Source organism: Gorilla gorilla, chromosome Y (assembly GCF_029281585.2).
Source record: "Gorilla gorilla gorilla isolate KB3781 chromosome Y, NHGRI_mGorGor1-v2.1_pri, whole genome shotgun sequence".
NCBI classification, from domain to species: domain Eukaryota; kingdom Metazoa; phylum Chordata; class Mammalia; order Primates; family Hominidae; genus Gorilla; species Gorilla gorilla.
In genome coordinates, this window is record NC_073248.2 from 41559205 (window position 1) to 41570830 (window position 11626).

At 33.5% G+C, this 11626-nt stretch overlaps 1 non-coding gene across 1 annotated transcript; it reads left to right on the forward strand.

The window, feature by feature from the left end:
- The first annotated feature begins 652 nt into the window (after positions 1 to 652).
- LOC129530436 (U1 spliceosomal RNA) lies at positions 653 to 814 on the forward strand. Its single transcript, XR_008675824.1, has one exon. It is a non-coding gene; the product is annotated as a U1 spliceosomal RNA (small nuclear RNA).
- Positions 815 to 11626: the final 10812 nt, after the last annotated feature.

The window sequence follows — 11626 nt, forward strand, 5'->3', positions numbered from 1 at the left end:
TAGCATTACTGTTTTTAATTCACTTGTAGTAATGCATGGATAGCATATTTAGCCAAAACGTTTTAAACTGGTAATATGCCAAGAGGTCCGATGTTTGAGTCAGATTGCTAGCTAGCTCCTCAACTGGATAAATCTGTAATATTTTGCAAAGTATTTCTCGTAAATGTAATTAGTTTTTTTATTTGTTAAATGGATTTACTAATGCTACCTGCTTAGGAAACTAACTCTGATATTAATTAGATTACCTCGAAAATTTCTGAATGACATATATTAGGCAATAAAATATTAGCTACTACTAGATATTACGAATTCTTTTCATCTGTTTACTGTTTAAAAGCTCATAGTGAACACAATAAAATTCCATAAGACCGATGATGGTTGTTAGATATAACAGAACACTCTAAGAGTCACTATCAAAAATGAGCATATCAGTGCATAAAATGTATGGTAGCTTTATTTAGCAGTTGTTTCATTGTTTACCATAGCATTTTTTCTTACAATTTTGTAGAAGCCTGTGTCAGAATCAAGAAGTTTATTTTAGAAGACAATAATCATGGATGATTGAAATCGTACTGAAAATTATTCTAAATTCTATTATATTTATAGTTGTATTTTCTTTCAAAGGATAACGGAAGTCTTAAAAAGAAAATGGATACTTCTCTGCCAGGGGAGATACTGTGATCACGAAGGTGGCTTTCCCAGGGCAAGGCTAATCTATTGTATTCTGGATGTGCTGACTCCTGCGATTTCCCCAAATGTGGGAAACTCAACTGCATAATTTGTGGAAGTAATGACTGTGGTTGCACTTTCACGTGGAAAAAGAAAAGAAAAGAAAAGGAAAGAAAAGGAAAGGAAAGGAAAGGAAAGGAAAGGAAAGGAAAGGAAAGGAAAGGAAAGGAAAGGAAAGGAAATGTAAGGAAAGAAAAGAAAAGAAAGAAAATTGACTTGTTTAGTGGATATAGAAACTTGAAAGAAGACCATATACTGGAAAAAATTCAATGTGCCTAAAAAAATGGTCTCCTCCAGTACAAAAAAAAAAAAAAAATCAAATGCTTATTTCTTAGAAAGATCAAATAGTGCTAGGATGACACTTACAAAAGCTTGCAAACTTTGTCTGGATGAGTGGGCAGGGGGAAGCCCCCAAATGGCAGCAGATAAATCTGGGAAAAAGAGAAATGATTTTTAAATGTGTAAGCCAATGTTTATGTATTAATATTGCCCTTAAAAATATGTATTTTATTAAATGGTTAGCATTGGTTTGTTTGGTCTTAGAAAGTAAGTTTCCTTTTGGAAATGACTTGTGTGAAATGGTCCAGAAATTATGCAGCTAAAATAATTCAGATTTTTTCCCTGTATTACAAATCATTTGCAGGAATTGTAAAGATGTTAAAGATGCCAGCTTTTTTGCACTTCTTAACAGTTTATTCTAAATGAAGAAAATTAAATATTAAGGTATAAAGTTACCTTTATAATCAAATAATCAGTCTTTTTAAATATTTAGAATTTGAAGCCAGATGACCAAGATGCCTTAGATGAGCATAAGTCCTCTCCAACAGAATATGCTTCATTATATCCTCATCCAACAGGCTTTATGTATCAATAGGTAAATAAATAAATAAAGTTTTTATTTTTCTTTTTTGAACTCATTTTCATCTTTACTTGCGTGGTTTTCAATTATTATTTTCTTACATATTTTGTAACATATCAGCTGTGACTGTAAATTAAGAAAAACATTATCTAGGACAGCTTTGGCAAGACGATCAGAAGAAGAATGCCTTAAGTGGGGTCATGTTTTATTTTACCCTTTTGATATTTTGTCTGTAATTAGGTACTACCTTGTCCTAGTTCATAAAAATGTGTGATATTTCAATAAGATCATAAAGTAATTTATTTAATCTCTCTCAAAATCCAGTGGCAGTAAAAATTAATAATTTTGCGGGTTTTCATACAAAATTTACCGAAAAACAAATACTGACCAAAAATATAAATAAAAACCATTTCTGAGCACTTGTAAGTTAAAACAAATATTTTTATTAAAATATTATGGGAAGACTAGCCACAATGTAATGCACTTTTCTCTTTCTGTCTTTCTTTCTTTGTTTCTTCCTTTCTTTCTTTCTCTCTTTCTTTCCTTCTTTCTTCTCCTTTCTTTCTTCTTTCTTTCTTTTTCTTTCTTTCTTTCTCTTTCTTTCTTTTTTATTTTCTTTTTCTTTTCCTCTTTCTCTGTCTCGCTTCTTTGTTTCTTTCTTTCTTTCTTTCTTTCTTTCTTTCTTTCTTTCTTTCTTTCTTTCTTTCTTTCTTCCTTTCTTCCTTTCTTCCTTCCTTTCCTTCTTTTTTTCTGATGGAGTTTCACTCTTGTTGCATGGGCTGTAATGCAATGGTTGCGATCTTGGCTCACTGCAACTTCCACCCCATGAGTTCAAGTGGTTCTCCTGCCTCAGCCTCCCGAGTAGCTAGGATTACAGGCATGCACAACCACATGTGGCTAATTTTGTATTTTTGGTGGAAACAGGGTTTCCTCTTGTTAGCCAGGGTGGTCTGGATCTCCTGACCTCGTGATCCACCTGCCTTGGACCCCCAAACCTGGCCATGGCACCTGGCTAAGTTACTCATTTGAAAGGTTTTCTTGTGCTGTAACATTTAGCATGACTTCTCACCAAGTTCATGTAGCCAAGGGATGGAATCACCCAGAGTAACAGCTTTATTGCTCAGAAACCTTATTTTTTAAAACCAGAAAAATTATAAAACAGGGGAAAAATGTAAAAAACAAGCAGATTATAATTCTACACGTTCTTCACCTTTAATGTTTGATAGTTTAATTTCTTTTTGAGATAAGGAATATTGCCATATTTTTAATGGAAATTCTAAAATATTAAAACCAACATGAACACTTTTCATATGTCACAATGTGTGGAGCATGGTAGATTGCATTTTTTTTTTGACTGAGGCACTTTAGTGATAGAATTTACTAAGTGATGCTTGTGATGCTTTTAAAACATGGTTTCATCTAATTCCGGTGAACGGCATATTATCAGAATCCACAGTACTTTGAATTACCATCGTGCCAAGATTTCTGACTGCTTTGCTACCCAGTCACAATTTTCCTTGAAAGCAGTAAGGCTCGAAGTTTATTTCTATGTTATTTTAAAGTGTTTGTTGTTAGATGTAGGGTTTACTGAAGATAAAAGCTCCTTCTGATTTTAAATAATTCATATAATTTTTTTTCATTTGATGTAATATCTGTATGCCCATTGTTGGAAACAATAGGATATGAAGTGTGTTGCACAGCGTGAGGAACAGCAATTCATTTGTTTTGAACTGGTTAGAGTATACTATGTTTTTATCTTTTTATAGTATGTAAATATTAGCATTGAACATTATGAATGCCAAATGCAGTCTACATTAGTCAAGACCTATAAATACACTATCAGGGCTACTGATATTGGTACATTGTAATCCAACTATGTTATGGGCCTTCCTATTTGGCCTATTGTTATTTGCAGTCTACATTTCTCTCCAGGCCTAGACTTAGATTTGGGAATTTCTGTTCCTTAAAGAGTACAAAAGAAATATGTGTAGATTAATTCTATCCCTGCTTTACTGCTGCACCTCTATAAGGTTGTCATCTCAAGTGAATACATCATGATGTCCTGGTTCTAATCACCTTCCAATCATCCTGGAGAGGATTCTTCAAATGGGAACCAACATGTCCTTTTTTAATGTACCACTTAAATTTTTACTGTTAAGAAGATGCCAGGATGTGACTCAGCCCATTAAAAGTCCATGTGTCACATACAGGCATCTGTTTGAAAGTCCAGTTTTCTATTGTTCACATGGCCAGGACATTGATTACTACTTACTACTCATGAATTCAAACAATTGCTTTTATAAATCATGGTTTAATGTTTTTAATCCTTTATTAAAAAAAGAAAAAACAGCATGCAGTTCAATCATTGAGGTAATTTGATCATTCCATCTTCAATTGGTCTTTTTATTTCTGGTCTCTGTGAAATCCTGCCAACAGGACATTGTTCATCCACCTTGAAACGGCCATTCATCAACCAAGCAGGTGGTTGTTGTCAATAGGGAGCTCTTCAAAGGGCACTGCCCATGTGACAGTGGGATCCAGTAATTCCTGAGGTGGTTCCAGACTACATGCTAGAAAATTCCCTACTACCTGCTCTTGAACAGGATGAGCAACTCCTTGCACTTCCCTGGTAACGTTTTCTTCTATAAAGCCATTTTTTTTTATGTTATTTTGGAAGTCTTCTGAGCACTTCCTCATTAGACTGTTTCCTTACTTTGCCCAACACGTTATAGGTGTTGCAAGTTTTGTAATTATTTTATGGTCTTCAGTCAAAGAAGCAGTCTCAACACCAAGGCAAGACAAGCTAGTAATTATTTTTCCGATGGCACATATTATTTCATGGCATCCGGGAGTGCCCTGGACCACAATTTCCAGCTAATGCTGAAGAGAGGCATGTGTGGGTTTTCTGTCATCGCCTTAGTCTGCCCAAGAACATGTGCCAGTACTTCTAAAATCAGAATTTGGATCACAAAGCCCCAACGTGTGGAGAGAAAGAGGTTTTTACAATTCAGAAATGGACAGCTTTAGTGAAATTTCTTATTTAAATAGACCACTATTTATTGTTTCTTTAAATTGATGCATTATAATTTCACATATTTACAAAGTAGAACTATTATTTTGATACATGCACACAATGAGCAATGAGCAAATTTTTAAATGGCTTATTGGTAATTGGTATATTAGTCATTTCAGACATATATGACGTATTTGTTTCAAGAACTTTCCAAAACTAAACTTCTAGTTATTTTGAAATCTGTAATAAGTTACTCATACCTATAGTCTCCCTTCTATACAATCAAACTTTAGAACCTATTCCTTCTAACTGTATTTTTTACACATTAACTAGCTCACTTATTTGTTTGCTCAGTGTCTTTCACAGCCTATAATAATCTGTCATGCTATTCTCTACCTCTGTGAGATGAAATTTGTTATTTCTGAGATATGAATAAAAACATGCAATCCTTGTCCTTTGTATTTTTTGGCTAGTTTCACTTAATACTTGTCCTTTAAATGAAGCCTTTTTTCTGACTAATGTTTAGTTAACGTATTGAGGTTTTTATACAACTGAAATAAGCACTCACCTGAAATTTCTCTTAACTGTTGCCAAAATTCTTTGGGTACATAGGATTGCAGTTTGAAAACAGCTAAATGAACAAAGATGTCTTGAATGTGTCTTAGGATGTTAATATTGTATGATTTTCTATCTCCTGTCTTACTTAACTCTGGTTTGTCTTCAAATTAATAAAAATATTCTAGTAAATTATATTGGGGATCAACATTAAAGACAAAAAAAATCAGTAATACACTAGTTTAACTTTATAAATATAAAGAAAAGAGTTGAAACAAATACCCAAAGTTACTGAATAAAACGAAATACATTTTTATACTCAATTTTAAAAGCACTTAATTTACTTTTTATTTTTTACTATTATTGCTTATTTCAAACATGAACTGTTATAACTGGGTTCACAGAGAAGTTATCATAAAAGAGTAGCAAAAAAAACCATACACTGCAGGTAATATAAAATAGTAAAATTTTGCCAAGTATGCAGGAGTGAAGACAAATGAGTCCTCTTCTACTTTAGGTGAATACGTTACTTAGGGTTTGTAGGATTCAGTATCCTTTTTGAGAATAATGTATTTTCCAAATTACGTAAGATTATTTACTTGAGGATATCAGAATTATTAAGACTCAATAACTATGCCTATTAACTGTAGTTGTGGAAGGAATGAGAGCATAGACAGAAGCTCTAAAATCAAAACATGAGTGTAGCCATAGAGCAAAATACAGTTGGTTTACAAGTATCTGAGAGGTCTCTGTATGCTTTTCATTGTATCTTAGGTTTGTGATGAAGAAATAAACAATACCCAGTTCCTGCCCTGGAGAAGCTCATTGCATAGAAAAAGGAAAAAGGCAGATATACATGCCACAGTACAGTGCTGAGACAACATAAATCACAAGCAACCAAGTACAAAGGTAAGATATCTAATTTGAAATTTTATATTCTGTTTCTATTGCTGCTTGCTGTTGTGATTAGCCATCTCTATATGTGTTAAATTCAACACCCTAGGGGTAACACGGACTAGAGTACCAGAACTTACATTCCAATTTTTCTTCCAATAGTGGCTGTTAACCAAGTATTGGTGAATATCATATATGAAGATTCTGCTAAAAGTAAAGCCACCGTGACTGCGATGCATGGATGATACAATTTACTGGGTCTAGGAAAGAGAAAGAAAGTGTGTGTTTTCTAATTTCTGTAAATGATAAGTGCTGATACACTAGTAGCTGGAAGACAAACTATTTCTGCCCACTGAAAGGAAAAAATGAAGAAATTATAGGAAAACCATTTACTACAGTCAAACTAGTCTGATTTTTTAATTTACCTTCTATCAATATCTATACAAAAAGTAAAATAATAATAATAAAGGGCTTGAGCATAAACATTACCAAAATTTATGTATTCCATGTTCACTTATTTGGAGGTATATCCTAAATAGGTGATCTGCTGACCTAACTTCTTTACAGCTTTATTATAAAATGAATACTTTTCATAGGCAGTGTGATGATAATTCTTAACTAATATTTTTTACAAATTCACATAGCATAATATGAAGAACAAATTTGTTTCTTTAGCAGAAAAATCTCTCATTTGGGAAAAATAGAGAGAGAATTTTAAAAATAAGCACAGCTTCTGAAATGCAAATAATATAAATATGTCAGTTATAGAATCTCAGAGATTTTAGCCATATTATGAAAACATACTTCCTACATAATTATTTTAAAGTACAATAATTTCAGAGACAAAAGAGTAGCTGCGATCAGAATCTTCAAACACAGTAACAGAAATTAATAATTAGAATTTACCTCACCATTCTGCTTCTCATGTTCAAAAAATCATTGTCTATATTTTTACCTATGCATTCAATTGCAAGAACACTGCTTCCAGTGGAATATATATATGTGTGTGTGTGTGTGTGTGTGTGTGTGTGTGTGTGTATAGCTGCTGGATCACAAAATTCATGTGATAGGTGGCACCAGCATTTTTGAGTCCCACAAATATTTCTGGTGGGTGAGATCTAACAGAGTGCAGATATTCCCCCTGAAAAAGTGCTTCACAACCTGAGATAACAAGAAAAAATAGTGCTTGTACTATGAAAATAATAACTCTGCCTACTCTTCTTTCCGTCAAGTGACAAATTAATATTAACAACAACTCATTTATCAACACTGCCATTTTGAAAGAGTACTTTAAATTTTTATATTAACAACAAATCAAGTGACTATTGTGGATTTTTAACTTCAGACCCTTTAGGTCCATATTTTAATGACATTACATCTGTTTAAAAAGAAAAGTATTTGTTTAAAAAAACTCTTTGAATATATATATAACTATGTCAATTCAATTGTTAAATAAATTAACATACAGAGTGTTTTTGAAAAGGAAACTCTTCTCTCTACATAGATCCCACAAGACAAACAAAGATCTCATCTTTTAAGCAGTGAGTTTAGTACAAAAGTCCTACAATGTGCTAGAAAATATGCTCACACAGAGAAAAACATAAATATAATTTCACATTTATCAATTAAAGATATGTACAGAATGTTGTCGTTAATTGTATTCTAAAACCTCAGTTTTCTCTTGAAATAAACTAAATTTTGTTATCATTTGTTAATTTACTTATATTACCTCCCACCCTGAGTTTCAGTTCCATGTAAGATTTGAACATTGTTACTTACTTTGTTGGACTGACGTGGATATTTAGAAGTAATACAATGCATCCCAAATTTCTCTTCTCCTATTATGAAAGTGGGTTTCATTGAATTACTTTCAAAGTAAACTATTATTAATGAAGAAAAACAGCTTTATAATTTAAAAACTCAATAGTTACTGCTTTGTCTATGTAATATATTGCATTCAAACAGTCTACTATCTTTCTAAGGTTCTTTCCACAGCCAATAGCTAGTGCTACAAGCAGATCAAAACCAGGATTGATGGTAATGGGAGAGCTACAGACTGGAAGAGCTGGCTCTGATGGCAGTTCTTTACTTCTTACATACTACAGTTAAACTTGATGCAAGGAAGAGAACAACATCAATTAATTCCTAGTAAGTCAGAAAAAGAAATCACGTTATTAGTAGAAAACATATGTTAAGAAAAAGGTGTATTTTCAAGAAAATACTTTTATGTTTATTTGACATAAACATCTCATTATATCTTGAAACAATTTTGGTTTGTTCCAAAGAAAAATCATTTAAAATAAACCGACGACAATCAATAAATGTAATTCATTTCCAAAGTTAGATTTTTGAAGAAATTTCTAAAACTTGAGAACTTTACCCAAAAGAAAAATAACATTCTAAATTAACCTACTCTTTTAATTACATATTAATGGAAGTAAATTTATTTTCAAAAAAAGAAAATGCATTAAAATTACGTTATTTTTCTTGAATTATGAGACATATAAACATAGTCATCAAAAAGATGATATAAAAATAAGTTTTTGCAAGATGGATGTTTTCTCAATCAGAAATTCAGTCAAGGACCAGGCATGGCGACTTACCCCTGTAATTTCAGCACTTTTGGAGGCCAAGGCAGGGAGCATACTTGAAGCCAAGAGTTTGAGACAGGCCTGGCCAATATGGTCAAATCCCATCAGGTGTGGTGGTGCTCACCTTTAATTTCAGCTAATCAAGAAGCTGAGGAAGAATAATCACTTGAAACTGGGAAGCAGGGGGTTGCAGTGTGCCAAGATTGCACTGCTATACTCCAGCCAAAGACACAATGTGAGATTCCTTTATAAAAATTAAAGAAAATAAATTCAATCAATTAAGAATTGAGATATACTGCTTATTTACTTTTCAATGCAGTTTGTGGCAACTCTGAATTGCAATTACAAAAATGTCTTAAACAAAGTGCGGCACACATTTCAAAGTTACTGTAACCTCACCTCTGCAGAAAGAAAGCTTTTTATTTTTAAATGCTGCTCCTCTTCCTGTGTCTATGTGTCTTTAATGTTCAATGTGAACATTGTTGATTGTGAACATGTACTGCTAGTTTTTGTTTTTAATTTCTGTGTTAGTTTGCTGAGGATGATGGCTTCCAGCTTCATCCATCTCCCTTCAGAGAACATGATCTGCTTCTTTTATTGGCTGCATATTATTTCATGGTATATATGTGCCATGCTTTCTTTATCCAGTCTGTTACTGATGGGCATCTGAGTAATTCAATGCCTTTGCTACTGTAATTAGTGCTGTAATACACATACACATGCACCTATTATTAAAATAGAATGACTTTTTTGAAGGGGGGCTATATACCCAGTAATGAAATAGCTGAGTCATTTGGGTTTAAGCAATTGTCCTGCCTCGGCCTCCTGAGAAGCTGAGACTGCAAGTGCCCGCTACCATGCCCAGCTCCTTTATCTTTTTAATTATTGTCACATCAAATCTAGAACTAAGCATGTGAAAAGAAAACTAGGTATGAGGAAAATGAAAATCAAACCACAATGAGAGATACAAATTTATATTCGATAGAATGGCCTGTAATCAGAAAGAAATGACAGATGTTTGTGAATATATGGAAAAATTGGGAAGCACATCCAAATTGCTAGTGGGAATATAAAGTGAGGTTGCTTCTTTAGAAAACAGTCTGTTTCTTAAATAATTGGAGTACATTTGCATATTTTCCAAAACTCAAGGTGTATTTATGCTAATTTGTATAGGAATGTTTGTAGTAGCATTATTCATGATATAAATGTTTCCATCAACTCCTAACGTGGAGGTAGACCTAGGCCGATGCTACCCTTGCCGTGCATTGGCATCATAGATTCACTTACCATATATCTGATATGATTGATGCAAATCCATATATTCTATAATGAAACCACCAAGATAAAGAATTTAGACAAAATGCTAAAACTTTTTTGCCTCAGTATGCCTGGCTTAATAACAGGAAAGAATAGCAAGGCTGTTGCAGAAATCTCAAGCTTAGGAGACCCCAGCATTTTAAAGAAAGGAAACTCTGCCTTAGAAGGAGGCATTGTCTTTATCTTTCATGGGTGTTTCTTATACATAGCCCCTTGAAGATAATCTACAACAGAAGGCTGTAAGTCACAAACAGCCTCATACTGTATGAGTCCATTTATAGGAAGTGTCTGTAATAGGCAAATCCATAGTGACAGAAAATGGTTTATTGGATACCAAGGGCTCTAGGAAACGGGGAAGCTGGGATTTAATGGTAATGGGTGCAGAGGTGTTTTTGTTTTTTTGATGATGGAAATCTTCCGTATTTAAAAAGTGGTGATGTTTGCACACCTTTGTGAATACCCTGAAAAAAACAGACTATGTAGTTTAAAATGGCTAATGTGATAGTTTGTGAGTTATCTCTCAATTAAAAAACTGTTGAAAGCTTGGTCAAAGTTTTGAGCACCGCAAGCCTTAGCAGGAATGTAGATGCAAGTTAAACACAAGACAAGAGTATTGAATGGGCCCCAGTCACATAAAGTGGCAGAGAAGTGAACAACTGAAAAAACAATGTGAGCTAAACTCAAAATTGGAATTGAATAAGAAAGAATGCTTTCTCCAGTCTACACAGCAAAACTGGGGGAAATGGCCATGTGGTTGGATGATGGTTTACTTATAAATAATGCCTAGAAATATGCCCCTAAATGTTAAACCATTTTATACAAGAAGCCGAAATTCAGAATCTAGAAAGAAGTTGGCAATACCCGTTTTAAATTATAAATTGTGGAGCATACACCTGAAGAATTTAATGTACCTTTTAATCCTTGTTATACATAAATAGAAGCAGACAGAATTATCTAGTTTGACAATAAAACCGGCAGGATAAATAATTTAGACAAATTACTTAACTTTTTATTGCTTCAGTCTCCGCAGTTTGATAAGAAGACCAAACAATAAGTCGTGTTTCAGATATTATGTCTGTGAACCTTTTAGAATAAGGATCATACCAGGCATGATTACTCACACCTTCAATCAAAACAATTAGGTGTGGGGGGCCAAGGCGGGTGGACGACCTGAGGTCAGGAGTTTTGACATCATCCTGGCCAACATGGGGAAACGCCATCTGTAATAAAAATGTCAAAAACAAACAAAAAAACTGCCAATTGGTCTGGCAGGCCCCTGAGTTCCCAGCTACTCAGGAGGCTGACACAGCAGAATTGCTTGAACCCAAGAGGCAGAGGTTGCAGTGAACTGAGATCCTGTCACTCCAGCTTGAGCAACAGAGCAAGATTTAATCACACTCCACCCCCGGGCCATAAATAAATAAATAAATAGATAAATAAATAAATAGATAAATAAATAAATAAATAAATAGATAGATAGATAAATTTAACTGCAAATATATCAAGTATTGTTTATGCCAGTTCACCTGACAAAAGACAAAAATCCACGTTCTGATGGAATTTACACTTTGGCTTTAGTCAAAAGTAGTGACAACAGCTAGTGATTTTATTTTTAAGTAAGAAAGATAAGGTTGGTGGTTTCATTTATAAGCAGGTAAATAGTATAAG